Below are 9,627 nucleotides of genomic sequence, written 5' to 3'. Positions count from 1 at the left end.
GTAAGCCAGAGAAAAGAAATGTTATTAAGAAAATCATAAGGAAGAGAGAGGAGCCTGGGTGGTGCAGTTGGTTAAGCAACCGACTCTTGGTTTTGACTCAGGTCATGATCTCAGGGTCATGAGATTGAGCCCCATGTTGGGCTCTGCATTCAGCCTGGGGTCTGCTTCAGACTCTCTCTTCCTCTCTCTCTGCCCTTCCACCCCCCTACCCCATGTTCTCTCTCTCAAATAAGAAAAGTAAATTTAAAAAAAAGAAAATCATAAGGAAGAGAAAATACTGTGTATTACAGTACTGTTCCATATTTATTGAAAAAAAATCCACATGTAATTCATGGATTTATTGAAAAAAATCCACATGTAACTAAATGCAAATTTAGTTTACTATATACCTAGAAAAATATACTTGGAGAAAATACATAAAACATAAATCCTGGTTTTTTAAAAATTTTTATTGTTCTCTTTACACCTTTATGTGTTTTCTAACTTTTAGCAATGTATATATATTATTCTTTTGCAATTAGGAAAATATAAGCATTTAACATAAGCCATGAATTTTAATGCAGGTTACCCTACAGTCATAAATCCCTAGTCCATAAGAAGGAACCACAGGACGTGGGAGGCTGTGGGCGGCAGCAGTCAGAGGAACCAGAAAACAGAACTGAAATGAACCGAGGACAGTTCGGTGCCGAGCGGGAGCCTTTGGCCATGAACCGATTTAATCATAGTGAGTATTCATTTCATTCTTAGTCCATCCCACACACTGTCCTCAGAGCCTTATATTAATTAACTCATTAAATCCTCACAGCAACTCCGTGAGGGAGGTACTATTTTATTATTCTCATTTCATAGTTGATAAAAAGACTGAGGCAGAGAGATGAGTTAACGTGCCTGAGTTCTGACAGCCAGTGAGTGCAGAGGGCAGGATGTAATTAAGGGCCGTCACATCCTAGAGTCTGTGCTGTTCATCCTGATGTTCCACTGTCTCGGTGCTGGCAAGCATTCGCTGGTGTTGTGGGTCGGGAAGGGACTTTTAAAGAGGCAGATGCTCTTGTAGGCACATTAACTTTCGCTACAAGAGTCCCCTTATTGCTGTATTAATTGTGTGGCTCCAGAAGTTTGGCAGGGGTCAACTCCACGATATTTGAATCCAAATTTCATGTTTTTCCTATCTCACCATGCAGAATACCAGGAAAGTGCTTTCTTGTTATTATAAGAATGAATTTTGGGGGACACCTGGGTGGACCTGGGTGGCTCAGTAAGTTAAGCAGCTGACTCTTGATTTTGGCTCAGGTCATGATCTCAGGGTGGTGAAATTGAGCCCCGTGGTGGGCTCTACCCTGGGTGTGGAGCCTGCTTGAGATTCTCTTCTATCTCCCTCTGCCCTCCCCACCCACCCCTGTTCCTTGCACATGCTCTCTCTCTCTCTCTAAAAAAAAAAAAGAATGAATGAATTTTCCTGTAGGAAAGCTTGTTACACTAAGAGGCCAGCCTTGCTGTGCGTGTTGGGTAGCATGGTGCAAACACTGCTGATTATCACACACAATATTTTCATTCATCATGAACCATTCGTGTTTTATTTTCTAGGTGGGTTAAGAGATAATACTGTATCCTATTTAGAAGGCATAAATGCATTACTTTAACCATTATTATTTAGCTAGATTGTGAACATTGCCGAGAGACAGTAGGAAACAAGAAAATCAACTTCCAAAATTGAAGGAGCACCTAGCCCCATCTGCCTCACAACTAAAAGTAAGTTAGTCATCAAATTTTACAAGTAGTATGTGTGGATTCAAATAATACAATGAAAAATCTGTGAACTCTTTCAGTATCCTGAGTTGTCATACGCCCTATATTGAAGGTACCAAAATGTGCCAATCAGTTGTGGTCTGAAAATAAATGATCTTTCCCTTAATTGTGTCACAGCAGGAATCAGCTTCAAGAACCCCTAAAAACACTGTCAATACAGAATGATTTGAGAATAATCTGAAAAGCAAGATAAATGACAGCCCATTACTCTCCCTAATTAAAACAAATTAATTGCAGCAACTTCTCAGAAAGAGCAGTGTACAAGTCAGGTGAATATAATCAATTTAAATAGTTCATTCAGAAATTCAGATCATATGAGATTTCATTAAGGAGCACTAGATAGTTAAAGTCTGTTACAACTGACAGTTTCATACTCTTTTCAAAGTACTTCATATTTTTTCAAAATATTTTGGTTTAGTGAAAATTATGGGGTTTACAGTGTTATAAGTGCAATCCACGGACCAGGTCTTGTACTGTATTACTTCCCCCATCACATCCTTATTCATGGTGTCAATTCTCAGCCATTCAAAGAAAGAATAATTTTCATGATGCACTCGATGGTTTTGTTTCTTCTCAATCTAGAAAAGTAGCCTGTATTGAATAAACAGGTTCTTGAGAAAACTTCAATTTTGAAGATATTGTCTTAGACAATTGCAAATGGAAATTAGGGAGGATGTGGCAGTGAATGGGTGGATTTGTTTAAAGATCAGCCTTGAATAAATCCATTCTACCTGACCCCAGGATGGAGAGATGATGATATCAAGGACTGGCTAATACCACCCAGTGCCTCCCTCCCACTCCATACGCCATCAGAACACAGATGCAGCTCCGGGGAAATTGAGATGAAATTGCTGCTATCGATGGATTACAAACTGAAGATAATAAAATTTCAGAAAAAATTAAAGTTATATTTCTTCTTTGTGAATGTTTGCAGACCAGTGAGGGAGAGAGAGAAAAAGATTGAATGGATTTTTTAAACACACACACACACACACACACACACACACACACACACACACACACAGTAATTATGTGAGGGGGTGGAGATGTTGACTAACCCTATTGTGGTATCATTTTGCACTATACACATACATCAAAACCATCATATGTACAGCCTAACTTTATATGCTGTTAGATGTCAATTAAATCTCAATAAAGCCGGAAAACAAACAAATAAAACATTATGGAGAAAAGAACATTGTAGGCAGAGGCTGTAGCATGGGGAAAGCCCTGAGGCAGTGAGAGATTGTACTTGGAGGAAACTGCAAGATGCCTGCCTGTGTGTGTGTGTGTGTGTGTGTGTGTGTGTGTGTGAGTGAAAGAGGATGTGAGCTATGCAAGGTCAGGTAGAGTGGGTAAACAGAAGACACATTCTCCTCTCAGAATACCCCGCCTATTCCAGTGCTGGGTTGTAACTTAACCAGTCTTCTGACCTAACTTCGGTGTTTCTTCCCCTTGGAAATCTAGAATTGGGAGTAGAGGCTGAGACAGGGCAGCGGGGAGCTGAGCAGCACAGCCATATTGTGTGGGCCAGTATCAGCATCGGGGGGAGTGAGAGTCACATGGAAGATAAGGTCATGGGAAGCCAGAAACAGGAGTTTTCATGAAAAGGCTTTTTTTTTCCTTGTAAAGAGAACAAAGGAACAGATGCTCAAAGAAAAGCAGAAATGAGAGCACGTGTGGATCCAGAGACTGACTGTCAGAGAAAGTGGTTGTTAACAATTTTCCAGTTTCTGTGTGGTCCTGCTCCTTATTCCTATAAGGTCCTGGTCTTCAGATTTCATGTGAGTCTGTGGTGGACACTCACCATTTTTGTCTGCTCGGCACTCATTCATGTCTTCCCCAGCCATGGACTCTGGTGGGACTGTCCATTGCAGCATCCCTCTGGCCCTTTGGTCCAGGGAGGAGCCTGTGGCCCAGAGATCTAAGATCAGATTTACTCTTGGTTGAGAGAGCCATCCTTATCTATGATTTGGCTAACTAGGGCACATTCAAAATATTAACATAACATGTACACATAAGCATAGAAAACTTCCCAGGAGGATACACCTCAACATCTTCCAAGTGGTTATCTCTGGTTTAACCAGAGATCTGAGTTAGTTTCATGTTCTTTATTCTATCTGTATTTTAAAACTTTCATTATAATAACATATATTACTTGCATAAATAAAAGCATATAAAACACTTTAATAACATAATTCATGTCCTTTTAATTAAAAATATTTTGAGAATATGTTCTCAGCATTCATTCAGAAACTGTATTCTGTTCCTATCCTGTACATGGTATGGTGCCAGGTATGGTAACATGACTGGAAAAGAACAAGAACAAAATAATGCACACCCATACTTTGGTGGGAAAGACATGGACATTTGTACACAGACCAAGCACAGTTATGCAAGTCAAGCACCATAGGGGCACAGAAGAAGGGGAAACACCCGAGGACTTATGGAAGGGGTTTAGAAAAGGTGATGGACACAGACCTTGAAATATTTCACCAGATATAGAAATTAGGTGAAAATTAGTCCAAGGAGTAGCATAGTGGAAGTGTAAAAGGGCACTGCATGTTCAGGGCAGGGCCGGGGTGCTCATCCCAAAGGACTGGAGCAGAGCCCTTTGTGGTGGGAGATGAGGGAAGCCCAAGTGACTCCTCTGCAAAGACTAGATGGAGAGGCAGCATTGCCCACAGGCAAACACACAGCTTTGGGGTCAAAGAGACCATGGTTGAAGTCTTGAAGGTGAACTCTGGAAAGATAACTGAGGGAAGCAGCTGCAACTCCATCCCACACAGGAGCATCTCTGCAAGCTGAATCAGGCACCCCAAGAAGCATCTTCAGGCACTGATGGCCTCAGAGGATTCATTCTAAGCTCCTCTACAAATGACTCAGTCCATATGGGCACTTTGTGAAAACAGAACAGGAAAACACTAACTTGACTATTTCTCTAAAAGGACCTTGCAAGTCAGCTCTCTTCCATTTTTCTTTATGTAATTTCCTACCCCAAGCCTCCCCACATGTCATTCCTCCAAGGATATATTTCAAAAACCAATCACAATGAGAGATGTCCTTTATGGACCCCTTGGCTGACATATTTTCCTCATAGAAGTGAGATGTTGCTCACCTGACTCCTTCCCAGTGCAGTGCCGCCAGTGGGGGCCGAGCGGACAGTTGCAAGCCTTGCAGAGTGAGAGGATGTGGAGGGGGCAGGCCGATCCCCAGAAGAGTCTTCTGGCACTGAATGCGATGTCCTGTGAGATCCGCGCTCACATTTAGGCGGCTCACACTCTGCTATTTTTATTCTTGTGCCATCCTCTAGTGAAATTTGCAAAGCCAAGCCATGGGTACATGCAAACGAAAGATCCACATCCAGTAAATGAGCCTCCAGGCCCAAGAAAGTAACTAAAATGTAGACTCAGGTTGAAAACAGCTATAAAGGGCCTTATATTTGAAATATCCTCACCTGTTCCATAGAACACGATTGTTATTTGCTCTGGCCCAGTCTACATCATGGAAGCCATAAATGTAGATGCCAGTCACTAGAAATATTTGGAAAGAAGAGTTTAATTGTTTGAATAATTGAACAGACTACTGGCACTTGCATGCAAATTTGCAGCATCCCAGCATCCCCAGACATCCACTCTCCAACCACGCCTGTGAAATTCCTCTTCTGCTCTGTTCCTGGATCTCACATTTTTGTTATAACCAACACCTCTTCCTGGAGACAGCTTCGTGTCTACACATTACTCTTGATGAATCTGTCTACTGTTGCGGTAGACTCTGTGGGAGGTAGATGTGATGAAGGGGTCTAGATGGCATATAGTTGGCTTCAATTCCTGGGACTTCATTAATAAATCAAGTTGGCTTCAATTCCTGGGACTTCATTAATAAATCAAGAAGAAACCTCCTCTTTCTAAAATAGGATTTCTCAAAAGTAGCCTTTCCCAGAACTGCATGATTAGAATCTCCCCAGGAATGCTTGTTAAATGCGGATTCCTGGATCTTTCCAGACACACTGCATCGTCAGAGGGTGGAGATCTGGAACTACGCATCTCCATAGGCAGTTGTGTTAGGAATTTGAGAACCACTTCTAAGGCAAAGGAATAAAACTACCTCTTTCCTCTCTCAGATTGCCTTGTAGTGAATTCTTTTTCCATGAAAGTTAACTTTGAAGGTGTGTCTTAGTCTTTTGGGGCTGCTATCACAGAATACCGTGGACTGGCTACTTCATAAACAACAGAAATTTATTTCATACAGTCCCGGAGACTGGGAAGTCCAACATCAAGACACATGCAGATTCAGTTTCTGTTGCGAGCCTGCTCCCTGGTTCATAGACGGCTGTCTTCTTTCTGTGTCCTCACACGGCCAAAGAAGGCGGACAAGGGAACTCATTGGGGTCTCTTTTATAAGGTCACTAATCCTATTCATGAATGCTCTGCCCTCATGACCTAATCACCTCCCAAAGGCTGCACCTCCAGATGCCACCATGCTGGCGATTAGGTTTCAACAGATGAAAGGTGGGGAGGAGAGAATATCCATTTTCAGTTTATAGCAAGATGTGTGTGAGGATGGAGGAAAGTTGTGGGGGATAGGTTACAGAGAAGGAATAAGAAAGTCTGATGAAAAAGAACAAAATTCAAGATCCCTCCCTCATCGTAACCTGACATCAGAGTCTTCCCCTGGGACTTCCAACATACAGATTTTGCCATGGATATTTTTGAAATGTATGCTTTCAACTTTAATACAGAATTATAGTTTTCACAATTTTGATGCCTCTGATTCCTAGAGAGAAATTTCTTCGTGGCTGAGGATGGAGAGAACAGGAAGAAAACTATAGCCCATTGGAAAAGTATTACATTTGTTTCAGGCAAAATTTGGGATATAGCTGATTGATTGCATGCGCTGTCTATACTTCAGGGAATATCAGGATTTTCGGCGTATATACAATACATGAAAACTCATTTTATTCATTTATGCATCTGTTCAGTACTTATCCCATTGTGAGTAATAGGTGTTCAATAAACAACTCAGTGAATGCATGCTCTTTGTTCTATTTGTCATTTACTTGATGTTGAGTAGTCGATCATGAATATAACATCAACTATGTTGCTGAAAAGATGGAGAGGTGTAATGGAAGGGGCTCAGATTTTATAGAAAGAACGTAGTGGTTAACAGGAAACAAGAGAGCTTTTTTTTTTTTTTTTAAAGTTGATCTATTTAAGTAATCTCTACACCCAAGGTGGGGCTCAAACTCACATAACCCTGAGATCAAGAGCCACACGCTTCTCCAACTGAGCCAGCCCGGTGCGCCAACAAGAGAGCTTTTTAAAACTATGTAGTACAGTGCTGGGTGCATAATCAATGAAAAGATAAAATTTGGGTCCCTTTAGTTTTAAGGAAAAATATGTATCTCATTATAAAGTATGTTCCTAAAGAGCAGCTGATAGAAAGCAGAGCGTTTTGGCAGACTGTGAGAAGCTGATTAAAACTTCTGTGGCGAATAGAGCTCTCCTGCTGGATGTAGAGACAGCGTGAGGCACGATGGCCTTCATCAGCAGGAGCAAGAAGGGAAGAGAGACAACCCTGAAGAACAAGGTACTTGCGGGTGCACACGTGACAGATAGAACTAACACAAATATCATGCAAGAGGATATGCACTTTAGAGACTGTCTACGTAGGTCATTTTCCTTTTAACTCTTCACTCTAGATAATAAACGAACCTTTATACAAAAATCCCCTTCCCACTGATTCTTGGATAAAAGCCAAAGTATAAGACCTTTGTAGAGAAGTTCTATAGACAAACTGATCACTGGCATCTACAAATAATCCCAAATTAAAATCGGTAAAAGAAAGAGAACTATTTACCTGTTTGTTTTTTGACCCTAGACAATTTACTTAGCTTCCATTTAAGCCTTAGTTTTACATATTTATAAAAATGGGAATAATTATACTTAAAGGGCCTTTGTAACTATTAAATAAGAAAAAATATATAAAATGCTTATTAGCACAAAATAAATGCCCAATGAATAGGAGCATTTATTTACGTTAAATGCAATACTATGCAATACGTTAAATGGCCAATAGTAATCAGAAATGTTATTAAAATGTGGCCCAAAAAATAAGAACTGGGGAGGATGTTGAGTCTAAAACTGGACTTATTTTGACAATGATCTGTAGATATTTTTACTGCAGCATTTTTTTTTAAGTATGTATTTTTGTCAATCACCCTGTCCTCCAGATGACACAAGATATTTTATTTTATTTTTTAAAGAGTTATTTATTTATTTGGGGAGAGAGCACATGTGAGTGGGGGGGGAGGGGCAGATGGAGAGGGAGAGAATCTCAAGCAGACTCCCCACTGAGCATGGAGCCAGGCATGGGGTTCGATCTAATGACCCTGAGATCATGACCTGAGCTGAAATCAAGAGTGAGACGCTTAACTGACTGAGCCACCCAGGTGCCCTGACACAAAATATTTTGAATTCTGAAGTGTATTTTAGAAATGGCTTAGGGAAGGATATTTGGTTATCTTTCTGAAGTTACTATAATAATACCCGTAAACCCCTCGAGCCAGCAATGTTCTCATATCTGAGGAAATTGCTTTAGTGAGTCATGTGCAAATTCTCAATAGTAAAGCTGCACAGAAATTTTGATCAATATATTTTATGGGAAAAATTACATTTTGGGATAATGATTCTTTTTCCTCATGGACATAAAATTTGCAATCGCATTTCGGACCATTCTTGGAATTATACAATTGCTATGAGTCAGGTAAATGAGCAGAGATGAATTAAGTGGAGTTTTCTTTTTTTAAAATTTGTTTTAAATCTTTTTGGCTTTTCAAATAAATACATAAATGAAATATAAGAGTTAGGAAAAATATTTTAAGGTTTTAGAAGTTAGCATGTATTTTCACATATTATGGTTTGGAAAGGTTTAATTCACTTGCATGAGCCTATGAGTTTATTACATTGGCTAAGATGTAAGAATGAGATCCAGTTCTCACTGCCAAAGAGCCTATATAAAGAAATGAAAATAATTATACAAACAATATCTTTGGTAAAAAAGCAAATGTGTATAAAACAAGACATACAAGTTCTATGTGTGAAGTAAACAGCATTATGTGCTAAAGGATGAGGGATGCTGCCTTGAAGAGAAAGGTACATTTGACCTGGCTTGGGGCTCAGAAGAATTTGTATTCTAGAAATGGGTATTCCACTTGTCAGAAAAGGCATAAGCAAAGTCTCAGGGAGAAGGAAATATATGGCAGATTAAGGGAACAAAAAATGTATCAAATTTTGGCTGAAGCAAAGGATACTGGGAATCATATATAATAAATCATAATGGTAGGCCAAGGCCCTGTATGAAGTATCATAACCTTGGGAGTTGTAAGCATTGAATCATACTGAGTGATAATCCTGATGAAAAAATTATTCATGGGAATAGCGGTAGGGACAGTAAACAGGTTGAGAACATCTGCTGTAGTCAATGGAAAATAGTTGCTTTCCTCAACCGAAAAGTTGATTGTTTTAAACAGAGGACTGACATGACCAGGGAGTTAGAAGACTGGTAACTTACCAGCCAAGAGGAAATGATGGCCAATATCTATGTAAACATGCAAGTCAAACATTTGAATTGAATTTCTGCCCCTTCCTCAACCCATGCTAAAATGACAGTAAAGAGATTTTAGTTTTTAAACCTAAAGCGACAAAGAGAATGGAGAGGAGCCAATAGCAAAAATTTGGGAGCTGGCAAAGTTGATGGATGAACAAAAACTTAGTTAGCAGACCTGAGAAACATGAAGAGCTGAAAAGTGACCCATGTTAC

At 40.0% G+C, this 9,627-nt stretch overlaps 1 long non-coding RNA gene across 1 annotated transcript; it reads left to right on the top strand.

The window, feature by feature from the left end:
- The first annotated feature begins 599 nt into the window (after positions 1-599).
- LOC117804066 lies at positions 600-2,655 on the top strand. The gene is made up of 3 exons (XR_004628253.1): positions 600-724; positions 1,655-1,749; positions 2,548-2,655. It is a non-coding gene; the product is annotated as an uncharacterized LOC117804066 (long non-coding RNA).
- The last annotated feature ends 6,972 nt before the right edge of the window (positions 2,656-9,627 follow it).

This window comes from Ailuropoda melanoleuca, chromosome 10 (genome assembly GCF_002007445.2).
Source record: "Ailuropoda melanoleuca isolate Jingjing chromosome 10, ASM200744v2, whole genome shotgun sequence".
Lineage (NCBI taxonomy): Eukaryota > Metazoa > Chordata > Mammalia > Carnivora > Ursidae > Ailuropoda > Ailuropoda melanoleuca.
This window is presented reverse-complemented; position numbering and strand designations above follow the sequence as displayed.